The sequence below is a fragment of the Mustela nivalis genome (assembly GCF_964662115.1).
Source record: "Mustela nivalis genome assembly, chromosome: 2".
NCBI classification, from domain to species: domain Eukaryota; kingdom Metazoa; phylum Chordata; class Mammalia; order Carnivora; family Mustelidae; genus Mustela; species Mustela nivalis.
The window spans coordinates 112,874,675-112,893,166 of record NC_139021.1 but is presented as its reverse complement, the minus strand read 5'-3'; the positions used below and the strand labels follow the sequence as shown (position 1 = coordinate 112,893,166).

Here is an 18,492-nt window from a genome sequence, read left to right as displayed (position 1 = left end):
TAAAGAGTGCACATTGTCATAAACTCAGATCAGATGCTGCCACAATTGAGCCTGTCATAAGTTTAACAGAAAATGTTAAGATATTTCAGACTTTGGGGATTTCAGAATTGGAGAGGAAGGGATTGTACAATGACCTTGACTTGTTTTAAAACGCTAAGTTTTTTTTTTTTAATAACTTTTAAAAATCTCATTTGGTTAGTAGCTGTAGTTACCATGATTTTGCTGACCACAAATTCAAGTGTGGGATCCCTTTCAGAGCTTCTTAATGTTTGTTAACACATTAACCATGAGTAAACCAGTGCATGATGACAAACATGTCACTACTATTAAAGAGACCAATTTTAGTATGCTCTAAGTAATATAGAGTTAACATTTTACTACTCTGTATTTATTTTACTTCTTATTCCTTCATTACTCTGAGACTTTAATTAAAACTCGTAACTGAGAGATTTTTGACAAAGATTACCTTTGTTAGAAAAGTCTGCGTTAACAATTTTTTAGTAAGTGTAGTTTTTGAGTAGATTAGTGTCATTCACATTTTTAAAAAAAATTTTTTCTTTGCCCTTATAATTTTACTATTTTAAAAATTTATCTTTTTAAATAGTACTTCAAGAGAACGATGTATACTCAACTCTGGGGTAAAGACAGTACTGTGGCTCATTAGGTGTTTGTACATACTTGGTGAAGTCAAACATATACTCCCTCAGCATGCAGGAAGTTTCAGGGGACACGTGCAGCTGGGTGGGAGGTGTGTGCCTGAGCGGCATCACAGGTTTTGTGAGCAAGTAATGGAAGCCCTAAGTGCATAACACCTAAGATCAGTTTTCTTAATGGTAAAATGGGGATAATGACACTACCTACTTCATAGAATTGTTAGGATTGAAAGAAGTACTTAATACAAAACAACATGATGCCTGGTACAGTATAAAAGTTCAGGAAATGTGTGTTACTATACTTTTTTTTTTTTTTTTGCCAGTGCAAAAGATAACTTTGGATCACATTTAAACTTTTCTTTTAGGTGTGCTGAAAGACATTATGATACCGCCAAATTTAACTGCAGAGGTAGGTATTAACTGCCACGTAATGTATTTCTGTTATATAACTTAAAACCAATAGACCAAATCTTCTTGTCATAGCAGTAGTGAATAAGCTCAATTATTAAGTGATGTAAATATTTATCTTTAAGATGGTCTTAGACAATTTGGAAAAATTTAATTTTACTTTTGTGTTTTAGGGAACAGTTACCATATAAACCTGCCAGTACTAGTAGGAATACTAAAATGCAGGGTTGACTGTAAGAATTAGGAAAAGTTTCTAGACCATAAAATAAAGAAAGGGTTATATCTACTGTTGGAGGCATTTGGTCTAATAGTAAAGGATTATTGGAAGAGCAAAGCAGACAATGGAGTAACTCCGTGGAGCCGTGACCTAAAAGGGGCAAAAGCTTATGACAAATGTGGATAAGAGGAGCCTGACAAGTGGGAGCAGGAGCTGCTTTAAATGAGTTCTTCTCCAGGTGTAGTGAATTTTTCTGAGGTCCCACAAAAACCTTCCCTCATTGTTTGTGGAACCCCTTGAGCCATGAGAGACCTGGAGAGTGAAGAAGCTTGGCAGATGCTACCATGATAGAAAGAGAGGGTGAGTCCATGTGCTCCATGTTGATGTGTTTGCGGTGGATCCCTTCTGACAGTCTAGATCGGATGTTCAAACAGCTGGTTTGAGAATTCAGAAGTGCTAGTGGTGAAAGCCAGTACAGATCCACTAAGAATTTTTCCTTTTTTGTGAATTTAAGCTACTGCTTACTAGGCAAAGCGTGTTTTAGTCAACGTTTACCTAGCTTTAAATAGACGTTTAACAGTTTCCTGGCTGTTTTGTGTGCCAGTGGGGAGATAAAGATGGAATGCTGAGGCCCAGGTGAAAGCATCCCAGCGACTCCTGTAATGGTCATCATCGTCTCCCAGGACCACTCACCTGACACACTGAATCCGGTTCCATATTAGTGATGATGTGACTGAAGATAGAAGGCATACTTCTCACATATTCAGATGACACAGAGGACCATTATGTACATTAGATGTCAGTCAGGATTTGTAAGGGTTTTAGTAGAATGGAACTGCTGAGGCAGGGACCAGTAAGAAAAAATTTAATAGTGATATAGTTGAACTCCTGTTTCTGAGCAACTTAAAAAACACAACAACAAAACCCCTCTGACTATAAGCAAAGAGAAACTTTGGGTTTTTATAACTCATGTGAAAAGACCTGAAGCTTCATTAGATACACTTTACTACAACTGTATACGTTTTTGTAAGTAGTTTTTTTCAGCTTCTTTTGTAAATGTCTTTAAAATCACATGTAGTATACAACACTAACATTTGCAAGACCATCTTTAAATAACACGCTTAGCATTTTTATTATATGAAATATAAAAATCAGTCCTTTCCATTGTTGATTGATTGGTAATCTATATCTTCTCTGGAATATATGTTTTGTGGTGATGTAATATTATAAATATTATGACTCCTTTTGTCAGAAAATGCATTGAGAGCCCTGACAGGAAACCTGCCTACATGACATTTCATTTTGAGTTTGCCTCTCTCTCTGACATGTTGCCTTCTGCTACCTCTCCATTACAAAGTTTCCTCTTTCATAAAGTGGGGAAAATAATGCTCAGCCTCTGTCTAGTGGGTAGGTTTAAGAATTGAGACACTAGTTTCTATTCAAATATTGGTAAATTATCAGGCAGCAAATTATTTTTCTCTGGAGTTCACTTTTTCTTTTAAACATCTATTAAGCTTATATGCAACATTTCTAAAGTTAATCTACTTTAATAAAGAATTCAGGAAAGACTTTTTTTTTTTCCTAATTCTGAGGTTATCCTTTTACCACAGTTGCACAGTATCCTTTTGAAGACCATAATCCACCACAGCTAGAACTTATCAAACCCTTTTGTGAAGATCTTGACCAATGGCTAAGTGAAGATGACAATCATGTTGCAGCAATTCACTGTATAGCTGGAAAGGGACGAACTGGTGTAATGATTTGTGCATATTTATTACATCGGGGCAAATTTTTAAAGGCACAAGAGGCCCTAGATTTCTATGGGGAAGTAAGGACCAGAGACAAAAAGGTAAGTTATTTTTGATGTTTTTTTCTTTCTTCTTCCTTGATCTGAGCATTTATTAGAAAACAGCTTTTTATAAAGATGGTTGGTAACCCTTATTTCTTTATTCTAAACATTTAAATCTGTTACTACCGTAACTGTAGTATGAGCAAATGACCGAATCTCTCAATTTTTCTGTTCATGCTGGCATTTTCATATCATGCTAGTAAATCTTATGCATTAACTGTATGGCATATTTGGTCTTATAAAATCCTGGCAGAGCATTTAAAGAAGCAGTACGTTGAACAAAAGTAAGCTTGATATTTCTGAACCTTGCTTGAGAGTAAGATGTCTTTGGGTAATAACTTGGATGCCATTTCCTACTAAAGTATGATCCTTTATAAGTACATGAAAATTATTCTTTGATATGAATATTCACGAATATAGTTATAATTAAGATTAGTCAAAGGTTCTTCTGTTATTCAGAAGGGTAATAAAGACGATGTTGAAAATCACTGACAAACTTAATCTGTGTAATGTGTTTGAGGGGAGAACATAAAGTCAGGAGAAGTTTCATAATAATTTCTAAGAGATTCATTTCTTTGGATGGTAAACATAAACATATGTTTATGTTTCTTACAGAGAGATTTTGTACATTTCTCTGTCTCTGAGAAGGAAAAACTCAAACCGCTCCAGATAGAAGGAGAAACTCACCTAGACAAAGAACTCTCTTGAGGGAGACATTACAACTTTATGAAGAAATTTATTCTAGTTTTAATAACATTTACAATCAGGAAGGTTCTCTTCCAGTTTAAGTTACTTGCCTGCCTGCCTTCCTTTAATTTTTAGTGTGGGCTTTGAGCTCGTGACCCTGAGATCAAGATCTGAACTGAGGTCAGGAGTCGGACGTTTAACTGACTGAGCCATCCAGGCGCCCCTAAGCTGATTTCTTTTTAATTCAACTTCAAAACAGAAACATGATCACTTCTATTATTTTAGCTGGTGATTGCATTGATTCCTGCCTCCTTTTCTCCTTCCTCATTTCTTATTTTATTTATCTTTGTGATTTTTAAAAATTACTTCTAGAGATGCTAGAGTGTTGTGTATTGGTGATAGTTTATAAAACTGAATCTCATGTTAGTGCTTGATTTTAGTAAATATTCATTATAGTAGATTGCCTTACATTTCTTTAGAAGTTGTGTATGTCCTGAGATGATAGTAGTAGAGTGAATTCTTGAGTGGAAGGCCTGAGATGTTTACTTTGGTTCATTTTTTTCATCATCTAGAGGGAAATAGTTGCTGTTACTGATTAAAAATATAAAAGGTAAATTGTTCTACACTTAAGTGAGTAAGTCCAGGGCAGCACAGGGGAAAGAGACTGAATGGAAAGAAAACAATAGAGAAACAGGTTGAATCAAAGTACAGTAGCTGAAGCAGTGGTAGAAGTTTAGAGCAAGCAGGGTTGATGAGCAGTAGACACTGTATGTAGTTTTGGGAAAGAAATCAAATCAAAAGAATTTCAAATAAAAGTAGAGAAGCTGTGTATTATGGAGCCAGAACACTAGATTTAAGCTCATGGCTCTTTTTTTTTTTTTTTTTGAAGATTTTATTTATTTGACAGAGAACACAAGTAGGCAGAGAGAGAGAGAGAGAGAGAGAGAGAGAAGCAGGCTCTGCACTGAGCAGAGAGCCCGATGTGGGGCTCAATCCCAGGACCCTGGGATCATGACCTGGGCTGAAGGCAGAGGCTTTAACCCGTTGAGCCACCCAGGCACCCAAAACTCATGGCTCTTAAAGGATTTATGTGACATATGTTCTAGAAATATGATGAAAGCTATAGTCTCTCACTAAAAATGTACATGGTATACTTGAACATAAAGTTTTGCTTATAGTTTTTAATTACACAGATTTTTTAAATGTGGAAAATAAAAGGAGTCTTTATAAGAATTATGTCCCCTTTTATTTTTTATTCATTTATTTTTAAGATTTTATTTATTTGACAGAGAGATCACAGTAGGCAGAGAGCGGGAAGCAGGCTTCCTGCTGAGCAGAGAGCCTGATGTGGAGCTCGATCCCAGGACCCTGAGATCATGACCTGAGCCAGAGGCAGAAGCTTAACTTACTGAGCCACCCAGGTGCCCCAGTGTCCCCCTTTTTTTTAAATTTTTTTTTAAAGATTTTATTTATTTATTTGACACACAGAGATCACAAGTAGGCAGAGAGGCAGTGAGAGAAAGAGAGGGAAGAAGGCCCCCCGCCAAGCAGAGAGCCTGATGCCCGGCTCGATCTCAGGACCCTGAGATCATGACCCGAGCCGAAGGCAGAGGCTTAACCCACTGAGCCACCCAGGCGCCCCGTGTCCCCTTTTTAAATGGAAAAAGCAGTGGCTCTTTGAGGTTAATGACGAAATCTCAATGGTTACAGATTAATCAGAATTAAACTTTGGTTTTGCCAATAGGAAGTTTTTTGAAAGGGCTGCTAGTATTTAGATTATAAATAATACATTAAAATTATGCCATTGTCTTTGACTTGACAACTTCTTTGTCATCTTTTATATCCAATCAATTTTGACTATGTTTTTGGTGAAAACAAGTGCTTAAAATGCTATCTCATGAAAGAATGAAAGAGCAAATGAAATCTGTAGATTCTTTTGTCAGATGAAAGTAAGCTTGTATCAAAAAATTAAAAATTCTCTAAAATTCTCCAGAAAAATTCATGTTGCATCATTTTCTTTGCCTTGGTTAATGAGATCATTTTGGGCAAGATTCTGGCATAACGCTGTGTTAGGAAGGGAAGGATTATGACTTCACATTTTTAGTTTTAAGGTTGAATTAAATTGTGCAAACGAGTTTATATTTTATCCAGTTGACTGCATTTAAAATCCTGGCTGTAGAATTTTGCCTTCTGAAACTAGTGAACTTATGGGTAGAAAAGCATTTCATAATTGCTCCCATTTCTTGACAAAACCTCTTGAGAAGCCCTTGATTGAATGTCTTGGCTCTCCTGAATTTGGCAATTTTCATAGCAGTAGATTTTTCATGAAACGCCCTCTTTTACAGACTGTGATTTGAGGCTTGGCACTGCTAGAGCAGGCTACTTCCCCATCAATGGCTAGAATTTCTCCCAGGATGGAGCTAGAGTCTTGTACCCCATGCACAGTGAGGAACACAGCAGTGAGTGCCACGGTGATGTGGAGAGCGCTGTCTTTCCCTAAGCAACAAAGCCAGAAGTTTTGCCAGGTGTTAAGGTGTACTATCTGCCTAGAAAATACTGAGATTTCTTGAGGGGAAGGTTTTTTGGGGGCATTTTGAAAATGTTAATGTGCCCCCGAAATTTCCAAAGAGTACTCTAAAATAAGTATTATTCTTTGATTGTGTTACCGTGTGTGTACTTGATGAAAACCGGTAGCTGGCTAACCCGAGAAGTCGTCATCATATACTGAAGGGAAGTGGTATTTCCAGTCCTCTCATGACCTGCTTCATAGTCTTAGGAAAAGAGGTCAGTTTTTCTGGGAGTGGACAGATTTGTTTGCTAGAGATAATTGCAACAGTCTTAACTTTTCTTTTGCAAGCTACAAACATGTTTGACCATTTCTAAAGTATTTGTCTTCACCACATTGAACTACACCTTTTTTGTTTGTTTGGCATTACAACCAGCAGACTTGTAGAGTGCTTTACTCGGTATTTTGAGTTAGAGGGTAATCAAAGGTTCTTGTAGTAGTCTAACTTTTTCTGACCAAGCTGTGCTTTTACATGTGCCCTCTTTTCCCCTCTTCCGCACACACCCACACACATACCTCCCCTGTGTGAGAGTTGGCTAAATGCTTATGATCATGAGAACCAGCCATGTAAGGAGCACTTGGGATAGTCTTTCACACCATACTCAGGGATACAAGTAAAACCCAAGGATGCTTAAACAGTTTAAGTTAGATCCAGGAGAAGTTTTCATAAAGAAAAAGTGAAGACATGTTTTAATTTATCATTGGGAAAATACTGTATTCCTTACAATCTGAAAATATTGTCAGTTCTCTTGCTCTGTAAAGGTGAAGAGAGACTTAGTAAACTGGCAAGGCCCAAGGGATAGTGTTGTGAAATAGGGGTCAGAGTGAAAAGATAGCAAGAGAAGTGTTTATAAAAATAAAATACAGTATACTGTAGAATGTGAACATCCCTCCATTATCAGCAGAAATGCTTCAGGCACACAGCACTCTTCTCTTATGGGTTTGAATCTCCCCCAGGTGGAAGTTAACAGGCTAACAGAATAGAGTTCTGTGTGTACTGTTAAGGGTATCCTCAGTAAAATTGTTATGCTTAGCTAATACATTATATCGAGATTCCGAGTTAAGTAATTTGGCCAAAATTGATCACTTTTAGCATCTTGGAGTCAAAATAAATCATTGAGATCTGTCGTGCTTAGTTCATGATTAATCAATATACCCAGACCATTTTTGGATGAATTAGTCACAGCTGTCATCTAAAGCAGTATCCTAAATGTGCTCCTACCATTACTTCTGTATATATTTAAAAAGGCAAAAAGAAATTTAGGAGCAGATGCTGTTAATGAAGCTCTGTCCCATTTGCACGGTTTCATTTGTATTTTATGTTGAAACAGTGTTAGAAAGTTAGATTAAATAGATAAAGATTATGGGCATAAGATTTTGAGCCTTTTTTGGCAGGAATTTTTCTTACTTTAAAAATGATAAAACGGAGGCCCAGAAAGGTGAAGTGCTTTGATTAAGATGATTCGAACAGTTAATGATAGCATTTAGAGTAAAATTTGAGTACCCTGAACGTTGTTGAATCCTGGAACTGCAAAAGAATTTTGCGGCTGTTCAGAATTAATCTCTATGGCGACAAGCTGTCCCCAAATGGGCCTATTTTGACAAGGCTCCTCAGTTTATACCCTTTTTTACTGATGCTTAGGAATTTGGTGGCCCCTGACCTAAGTACAGATAAAGGCAGCTTGAAGTTGTTAGTCTTATAAATATAATGCTGAAGGTTTCCTTTAAATCTTTGAAATTTAATTGTCTAACAATTTTCAGACATATCAGACGTTTACCTAATGGTTAGGGTGCTAGGGAAATAATCTGTTTTTAGCCTTTAATAAGTATAGTTTCATCATGAGAAATGAGCTAAGCTGAACATGGTAAAGCTGTTGTCATTCAACTGTGGAATTCTTCCAGGGAAGTAAGTATCTTATAGTAAATATAATTGATTATCCAGAGTAGTTTTATTCTTGAAACACCTGCTAAAAATTTATCTTCTTGCCAGTATTTCCTTTTAGGTTGAATGTATAGATTCGTATTTTTGTAACTGTGAACCATTATTACGGGAGATACATATATTTTGTCAGTTTTTCAGCTTATATAGCATTAATTTTACTAAAACTGTCTTTAATGTGACTTTGCCTGTATCCTTAATTTCAGTTGTAGGGAAACATTAAGAAGGAAGTTTTGTTCTGGTGACATTTATATGGGAGGATATGGTTTCTTCTCTTCCCTCCTTCCTTCCCCCTCCCCCCTTTCTCCCTCTCCCTCCCCCCCTCTTTGTTATGGAGAAAGAAGACCCAGTTGGCATGTTTTAGTGAAGAATTTGTGGACTTGGCAGGGACTCTCCTCAAACTAATCTGGTGCAGCATTGTCATTCCCTCAGCTTCCCTCAGTGGACTTGGTGCAAATTAAATGGCAAAGCGGTGGGTGCCTGCTGACCCTACAGTGTGCCGTTGTGTTAGTGATGCCCAAATGGTGCTTGAGGCTTTGAGTGTTGCCGAGAATTCAAAGTACAACTGATACCTCCTCTAAAGAAACGTATTTCCCAGAGCAGGATAACTGCTTGATGGAAACAAGAGTCCTTCTTTTATTCAATAATTGAGAAGAAACCTGTGTTACACTTCCCTAAGAGTAATTCCTTTGGAGATTTGGTCCTTTTTCTTCATGAGTGAAACAGGCTCTCAGCAGCTCCCTGTCCTGCCCCCCCCCCCCCTGGAGAGCCTGGTGCAGGTTAAATCCCAGGGCAAGTGCCTGTCTAGTCCTGTGCTTCACACTGTCTGCACTTAACACTTAATGTACCGGAATGAGAATAAACTCACAGCATTTATTGTAAGCTATGAATAAGTGTTAAAGCATCCTACTAATACTGGTAAGTATGTATTTTGGAAAGAGTCCCCAAATTTCTGAGTTCAGAAGCAAACTTTAGTTACATGACAAACCCATCCACAATTTCTGCTACTCCTCTCTCTTTCTGTTGCTTTCCCCCTTCTAGAATGGTGGCAGGCAAAGTACACATTAATCTTTTCTTTGATTAATCTTTTAGGAAAAAATATTTGAGCTTTTGATTTCTTTTTTTGTTTTGCTTTCAAAGCAATTATTAGAGACAAAATTCATATATATTATGATCTCTGTACATGAGTTCATTAGCTTATCTGTAATGAAGACTTAAACTTTCTAAAATAATAAGTATTAACTTTATTCTAAGTGATCCCATGAAGAGGAAATTTTCTGGTTTCTCTGAGGAGTGAATTTTTATATCCTGATTGTATAGTCAGCTTACATTTTTCTAGCTACTAAATTTCTCCATATGATAACATAAAAAAATTTTCTAGTTTTCCCCTTCACTTAAACTCTAATTGTTCTCATTTTCAGTAAAAACAAAACAAAAAGAACTCCTAACACAATATTCTTATTTTTTTTTAACATACTAATTCTTTTGGGCTAAACTGTGTTCCTCTAATACATGGTATTTAAGCTTGTCATACAATCTATACATTCATAAAATTATAAGGTTTTTATACCTTGAAGGATTTTAGCAATGATTTAGTTAAGGCCTGTTCTAATATAAATGATCAAATAAATCTGTAAAGATCAGTCTCTCCTAGGTCATTTCATCTGTCTGTGTAATGTTATTCAAAACTATCTCCTAACCTCAAATCTAGTATTCTTTCTACAGTACTGTGTTCTTCTGTCCAGATTATACTTCTGTATCATTTTGATCCCCAAAGTAGAAATAGAAACTTAAAAAAGAAAAAAAGAAGTAGCTATATTATAACATATTAGAATTCTCTCAATATCTACTCACAGAAGCCCAACTCAAAGAGTGTAAACCCAAGGAGACCTTTATATTGACTTATATAACCTTAAAAGCTCTGGCCTGGACTTAGATGCTTAATAGGTGTTGGTAATCTTTCTCTCAGCTCTCTCCTTTGCTCTGTATGTGCTTTCTTTTCAGGCATTCTCCTTGCAAATAATAGCAAGGTATGACTCCTGGCGACTCTGGTGTTACATCCTGGCTACTTTAGCAACTACAGGAGGAAGAGAGCTACAGTTTGAGTGAATATTCCTAGATTAGGTTCTGATTTACCTGGATTAGGGCATGTACCCATCCCTGAACTGAACATTCTGGCGAGAGGCTTGGGACATGTATCTGATGCTGAAGAATAGATCCCATCCCATCTCCATCGGACTGCAGGGGGAGTGTGATAGCTTTCCCAAAGGGGAAGGGGTGCTGTGCAGAGAGACCTGTGCCCCTTGTCTGCTTCATACTATTCACAGAGATCTGTGATTCGTGCAGCACTGTTGTTGATAGGTTACTCAAAAGTAGTTCCATGGAGCTGGAGCTCTGTGATACTCTAAACTTTGTGGAGGCTCTTCATGGTTGGGAAAAATAGTGCTCAAACAGGTCACGACTTCTTTGTGTGCTCTTAGTGAAACCCAGGACATCGGAAGATGAAGTTCTAGGCTCAGAGTCACATTTAGGTTCAGGTCCAGGTTTTTTGAACAGGACAATCATGTGCCCCAGGACTGTTTTCTCACCCTTGAAATAGAGGTGACAGTGTTTGTCTTACAAAGTGTGGTGGTATTAGGGTCATATGTACAATGCCCAGCACTTAGCTTCATAACAAAACTCCTGCCACATGGCGTCATCGCAATAGTAACCATTCCTAAAGAGCTATATTCCTTCCTTTGTTGAGTTACTTTCCTGTGACGACCTTGTGAGGATTCTGAAACATACTTTTTCAAGCTTCCAGAAAACACTGTTATTTTAAAATACGACATTATTTCTGAGTTTAAAAGTGCCAGTGGAAAGTTTACTGAAGTAGAAAATTACTTTTTTGACTGAGGAATCTAGATTGTGACTTCATCTTAGAGAAGATGATCTGAAGGTACTGATGCACAGAATATGAGCAAAACATTACGTAGCTTGTGTTGTGGTATCCCGGTGGAATTCTGGCCTGGAAGTACCATGATAATATCCTAGGTTTGAAAGATGTGTTTAATCTCTACTTCTTCTAAGTTTCTGTTCTTTAAGAGATTAATTATATACAAGAGACTTACGTAAAACAGCTCAGGTTAGAAAAATAAGCGGTTCATTAAAGATACATCAGGCAAATGTAAATTTCAAGAGCAGATGACAGGATATCATTATCAGAGTGCATTTACAACAGAATGTGTAAAACTAGATCAGGAATGTCATTTTATATTAACACAGGGTGCACTCCACAGTGAAGAGTTAGCAGGTATGAACTCTTACATGCTAAACATAACATCAAATACAGTAAGAAAAGCTGAAAGAAATGAAGAAAAAACTGATGGCAAAACAACAATAATAGGAATCTTTAATATACTTAAAGATCAAGAAAGTACAAAATAAGAAGATGTGTAGATGGATTGAATAGTCTAATAAAAAATGGCCCATAAGATCTGTCTTTTTTCTTTTTTTGTCATCCACACAATAGTTAACCAAGATTGATAATTCATTAGGCCAACTACAAAGAAAATCTCATCTCCAGGTAGAAATATATAAACCCCATTCCTTGATTATAATTCAGTACAGCGAGAGATTTTCTTAAATGTATAATTTTGATTTTTTTCCTTGTTTTTAAAGATTTTATTTATTTGTGTGAGAGAGAGAGAGTGTGCAAGAGGGGGAGGAGCAGAAGGAATCTCAAGCAGACTCTGCACTGAGCCTGGAGCCCCACGCAGGGCTGGATCTCATGACCATGAGATATGACCTGAGTCAAAACCCAGAGTTGGGTGCTTTAACTGACTGACTGAGCCACATAGGCACCTCCAGCTAGAGATTTTTTAAAAACGTTTAATCAAGTAAAATCAACTATTTGGAAATTTAAAACTAGTTACTTAAATAATTTGGGGTCAATTATATTTGGGAAATACAAATATATTTTAGAGATTACTAAGATAATAACTAATAGAGAGGAATTAATAAAGATGAAAATATAAGTTGTGAATTAGCAAACAGTAAACCTTTTGAACTAATCATTTCAAACATTGTATGAAATTGCCAATAAAAGCAATACATCTCTTTTAAAGTTCTTTTTGAGGAAAAAGAAAGGGGAAACACAAATTATACGTTAAGTATGAGAAAAGTGAAGAACTACACTGTGGAGGTAACTAAGAATTATTTAGGTCCCCGCTAATGAATTTGACTATTTCAATGGGAAATAAGCAATTTTCAGTGAACATCATTGCTTCAAGGTGAAATCCAAAATTTGAACAGACCATCCCAAAATGAAAATGTGTAGAAGCCCTCAACATGTACCTAATCTGAATTCTGTTTCAGGTGGTGCTATCAAACTGGAAATACGGAATAATTCTGTTACTTGAGTTGGTCTAGGTATTAGAAGATAGGTAAAACTTCCCAGATGACTGCTTGCAGATCAGTGTCCTTAATCTGGTAAAGATAGCATACTTTAAAAAGCAGCAAGTATAGCATGGGAGAAATGAAGTACTTTGGTTTGACCAAAAATAAAAGCACATTCAGGGGAGTTGTGTGAGGTAAGAGCGGAAAAGTGGTTGGGCTGTATTTTTATGTTGTTAATGGATTTATATAATCTGTGATAAGTTTTCTTATTTGGATAGTCACTGGGAAACCATTAAGCATTTTAAATTGTTAGTGTGATTCATCTGACACTTTCATAAAGTTAATTAAAGAGTAGGTGTAAAAATAGAAGAATAGATCAATCAGAGGCTGGTATTCATTTGACTATTACAGAATTGCAGGAGGTGATTGAACTAGAATGGCCACAGAAAGCTAGAACTGCTATTTTGAGAGGTATGTCACAAAGTCTGGATTTTGACTCTGAATAGATGTGTAGAAGTCTACTAAGAGTATCCTAAAGGAACTGAACCACTGGTGTGCTTTCCGTGTTGTGTGGACAGTATGTCTGTGTGTGTGTGTCTGTCTGTCTGTCTGTCTGTGTCTCTCTGTATGTATGTACTGTGTGTAGATGCTGGGAAGTTGGCCTGGGCCTTTGCCTACAGTTCCGGGATTTCCTCATTCCTCTTTTATAGCCCTGTGTAGATCACTACTCCCTCTCAGATTGTTTCCTTGACTCTAGCAGGAAGAAGATGGCAGCGTCAGCAATTGGCTGTAAACTCTGGAGCTGGAGTATTAGGGTGAAACTTAGTTCCATTACTTACAAGAGTTGGGATCTTACCTCGTCTATAAAATGGTGTTACTGATAATACCCACTTCATGAGTACTAAATTATACTTAATGAAAGTACTTAGAACAATACAAAGAACATTGTGACAGTTCAATAAATAGTAGCAGTGGTGGTATTAGAAGAGGTTTTGAGCTTTGAGCCCTGGGGAAAATAGTAAATATCATTAATAAAAATAACAGAGGTTGGTCCTGCAAAAATAGGAAAGCTTCAGTTTTTGGATATGTTGTGTTTAAAGTGCTTCTGAAATTTCCAGGTAGAAATGCCCAGCTAAGTATTAGAAGTTCTGGACTGGGAGTTGGGAATCAGGTATGGAGAGACACAGGTTTTGGAGTTAATGTTAATTGAACTACTAAGACAGAGAGGATTGACAAAGAGGGGCTCGCTCAGATCAGATTTTCAAGGTAGGCTTACTCTTAGGAAAAGAGGTTAGGTAGTTTTCTCTTACCCAGTAAGGTTAGGAGAAAACTTTCAAGAGTGTGTTCTAGGATAGAGGCAGAGAATTTTCAAAATGGCAATGAAAAATGATATAGGATGGGACTGAGAAAATAGTAGGAAATGACTGTTAGTGACACTTAAGAACTACTGACCATTAAGAAATCAGCCTTATGAAAACAGTTTCCTATGGGGTAAGGGGCAGAGGCTTACCTTTGAGAGTTATATAGAGAAGAAGGGTGACAATTTGAGAAAGATAAAAGATTTGGGGAGAGTGTGCATTTTTAGCCCATGAATGGCTTTGGATAAAAGGACAAGGGTTACCCGAGCTGTGTATTAGGAGGAGACAGGTGAAACAAAGACAAATGCCAGAGAGGGAATAATTAATAGAGCACTTACCAAAATGGAACCTAGGGAAACATGCAGTCAGTTTTATAAAATATCAGAGAATATGAGAAAATTTTAAGATGGGACAAGGGAATTCTGAGAGTGCCACACTGGGTGACCCCAAGGTTCCCAGTAGAGTAGGAGCTACATTCATTGAGGATGATGTCTAGGACAGGATAGAAAGGTGGGTTGAACAGAGTGCTGAAATCATCACTCAGTTTAAGAAGTGTGTTTTAGAAGAATGACGTATGGAATGATAGAGATTCAGAGTCATAGGTGAGACTGAGTAAAGGCAGTAGACCTTGGGAGGAACACGAAACATCTTTGCAGGCACTCCTCTAGGTCTGTGAACATCAGGGAATCGAAGAAGCAATGGTGGTCTTTTGCGATGATGGCCAGGAATGTGGTGTAAAGGCAACCCTGAAGAATGCCAAGTTTAGCTGAGATTACAATGTTTAAAAGTTACCTTTGGGAAAAAAAGGTCAAGAATACAAGTAATTTTCTTCACATTTAGAGTAGAAAAGAAGAATCGTTGGTGGTTGAGGGTGGATACTTTGGGGATATAGTTACAAACCAGTTAACTTAAATGTTCTTGGTTAATTTAAATGAAAATGGAAATATTAAAAACACATAGTTATTTTTTAATCTCTAAGAGCTTCGAAGTTCAGCCCTCTTTTCATATATGTAAAATAAATTTTTGAAGATCTTTAAAATGTTCATTTCTTAGATTTTAAATGAATCTAAGAGATTTATCTTTATAGTCAAAATGCTATAGGTAAAACATGCACGTAAACCATTGTTTTCAGCGTATGCATTCAGGAAATAATATATTTGAGGTGTTATAAATTGCATTGTCAATTTACTATGGACGTTGTATTCATTTTATTTCAACATCTACATTACAATATGGTTCATTGTACCATTAATTAAATTTGAGTAAGTGTGCATTGTGGCCATGAGAGATGTGACTAGATAGAAGGATACACTAATGCCCATGGTTAGTACATATTTGAGCCTTACAACTCAATTATTTCTGCTAATCTGACTGCATTGAATTTGAGCATGCTGCTAGGTAGGAATTGCAAAGTTAAGTTACAGAAGCTGAATTATGCATAATTTGATAGTAAAAGAGTTAATTAAGTTAAATTGTGCCTTTCAGTGTTTTTCTTTGAATTGTGTCAGTAATTTTGTTTAGCTCATATTTAACACACAAATTATTCGTCCATGTTTGACATCTAGTAGATTCATATGTTCTTCCTCTATCCTTTTGCCTTGCCCTTTGGTAAGAGTTATTAACTCACTATATAAAAAGCTGCATTATACATGTGCTGCTAATCACTTGCTACTTGAAAAAAATTAAATCTCTGAAAACATTTTAATTATTCATACAAACTTATACCAAGAAGTTAAATAGGAAGAAATCATCTATCATTGCATTGAACCCCAAGAAATAACTTGACAGCTTGGTCGTCTTCTACACTCCCATTGATTTGATTTTTTGAATTTAATTTTATTTAGTTTTTAGACTAAATCATAAATTCACATGTTTCAAAAAAGCTTCCTTCCTACCCAGCCATCGTCCATCTGCTATATTCCCCCCACCTTGCTTTGCAGTTCTGTGTCTTATCTTGATAAATATGAATAAGTTGTTTACTGAAGTAACATTTAAGTAATGTAATACAATAAACCATTGTAAGTTTAAACACTTTTTATTAATAATGATTTTTAACATTAGTTTTTTATAGGAGCTTTTCACAGTAATAGTATTTTACTACTGTTTCTTTAATACAGAAAACCAAAATTCTAGTTCTTCCAAAATTATACTTCAAATGTAGATAGGATTTCTAAAACTGCTAATTAGGATTTGTGTAACATTTGTAGGTTTAGCATGCTTTTGTGTAACTACACTTAGTATTTACTCCTCATGAGAATCCCGTGAAGATAGAGTAGGTATTAATTGTCTTCATTTTCCTGAGGAAACCAATCAGAATTGATATTTTGACCATTAGCTTTTAAATTCTAGTCTTTGCACTGCAGCCAGAATCTTAAGTCATTTGTCCTTCTTTGAAATGGCTTTTATCCATTTTTTTGACATTCTATATATTTTTTAATTGTAATGAAATCATGCTAATTTTTTGAAACAAACCTGAGAATACTAGAGTGAATACCTGTTTACCTGCCATTCTGTGTATCTGTCTTTAAATTCATATGAACGTACTTTATACTTTATTTAGAGGGAAGAAAAGCATTTATGTCCCGAGTGTTTAACAGATGGGGAGATTCAGATGCCAGTAATAACCTGAAAATATTACAAATTCTTTCTCCTCTTGAATATACTTCTAAGTTTTCTGCAAGTCACTTGTAACTGTCAGACGTCTTCCTGTTACTATTTGCCTTCCGTTTCTGTTAAATGCCTGAATTTTCCTGAAGTTATATACATCCTAGGAAAGGAGACCTCAGCCCTCATTTATTCAGCAGCATTAATGAATTGCATGGCTGTACACACTAGATTTTTTTCTTTAGATAACTTTTTAAAAAAATAGAACATGAATTATATATATTTAGCATTTGTAATACTTAAATTTTCTCAAACATTATGTATATCCATGGTTTCTTCTACAGAGAGATGCATGTGGCTCGAGGACATTTCCTAAGTCCCTCTGTTAGAGAATTCTTGCATACATTTATCCCAGCCACATATTCCTGTTCTTACTGGGGGTCTCAGGGCATCATTTTTTTCTGCTGCTATTTCTGTCTCTTAAAGGCACTATGCCTTTATGTGTTCTGCTGATTCTGATATGTTTTTGCCTAAAAAATAAGTAACCAAGCTTTTGAGGAGTTGTGTGTTCAATAAAAGTCCATAAATTTCTTACGTCTCGGGAGCACAGCTGTATTGCAGGTGCCTTTGACATGTATTTTGGAACTGCTGAGGCCTTATCTTACTGGGTTCATGGGTTGGAGCATTGTGGTGACCATTGAATAAATGAGGGGATTATGATAATTTTAAGGGAAAAGGTTATTCTGATATTTCCTTTGTACTGATGTTGCTCTGATTTACTCTTGTTGAACTAGATTTAAATATTAATCATTTAAGGTCAAATATCTAATGTATATATGGTCTTCAGTGGATACAACCCAGTTACAACCCAGTTATCGTAACAATTTAGTAAAATAAGTGTAATGGAATTTTTCTTTTGAATTTGGCTTTTCTTTTTCTTTTCTTTTCTTTTTTTTTTTTTTTTTCTGTCCACCAGGGAGTAACTATTGCCAGTCAGAGGCGCTATGTGTATTATTATAGCTACTTGTTAAAGAATCATCTGGATTATAGACCAGTGGCACTGTTGTTTCACAAGATGATGTTTGAAACTATTCCAATGTTCAGTGGCGGAACTTGCAGTAAGTGCTCTAAATTCTCATCCCTCCATGTACTGGAACATTTTTCTGGACATACCTAGAGGTTTACATAGAAATCTAGAAAGAAATTTACCACACTTAAAATGTACATAGGGGTATATATTTCTGAAGTATCCAAACTAAGTAGCTCCGTTGTTGAGCTTATTGGGCTAAGGAGGCCAGCAGCCATGGGTTTTAATGTCTTAGAAGCCAAATTGTATTTATGAAAGAAACATTCTTTGCTGCATCTACCAAATGCAGCTTAAACTGTGACCAGATGACTAAAAACCTATCCCAGTAGAGATCCAGCATCCGAGTAGCAGTGGGATTCATTAGTTCCCTGTGTGGGGGCAGGGACCAGTTCCTTCCTATCTTAGGAAGATTAGATATTGGTAGTAATGGTGACAGGGACAATAGAAAGGAAAGGTAAAAATTATAAGACGTGGCGACCTGCTGAAATATGTTGAGTGAATAGGGTTGAGTCAGAGTGTGTGGAGCATTAGAGACAACCTGGGATTAAATCCAAGATCCAGTGACAGTTTTATTGGCTCTCTCATTGCTAGATTGTATAACCTCAGGCACACTCTACCTGTCTTTATGTTTGCTTGTCAATAAAATGAAGACATTTCGAAATCTGAAAATTTCTAAGTATGTACTAAACAGAGTTCATGTCGGTGATGTCTGCCTCCCATTGATTTCTCTTACCCTAGCCTCTGTGA

The 18,492-nt window shown here is 36.3% G+C and overlaps 1 pseudogene across 1 annotated transcript in view; it reads left to right on the top strand.

The window, feature by feature from the left end:
- LOC309859837 (phosphatidylinositol 3,4,5-trisphosphate 3-phosphatase and dual-specificity protein phosphatase PTEN-like) overlaps window positions 1-18,492 on the top strand; it is a 119,492-nt pseudogene that overhangs the window by 84,508 nt on the left and 16,492 nt on the right. The window contains exons 5-7 of the transcript XR_014316668.1: window positions 1,019-1,062; window positions 2,889-3,127; window positions 17,635-17,776. The product of XR_014316668.1 is annotated as a phosphatidylinositol 3,4,5-trisphosphate 3-phosphatase and dual-specificity protein phosphatase PTEN-like (transcript). The remainder of the gene's footprint in view (window positions 1-1,018; window positions 1,063-2,888; window positions 3,128-17,634; window positions 17,777-18,492) is intronic.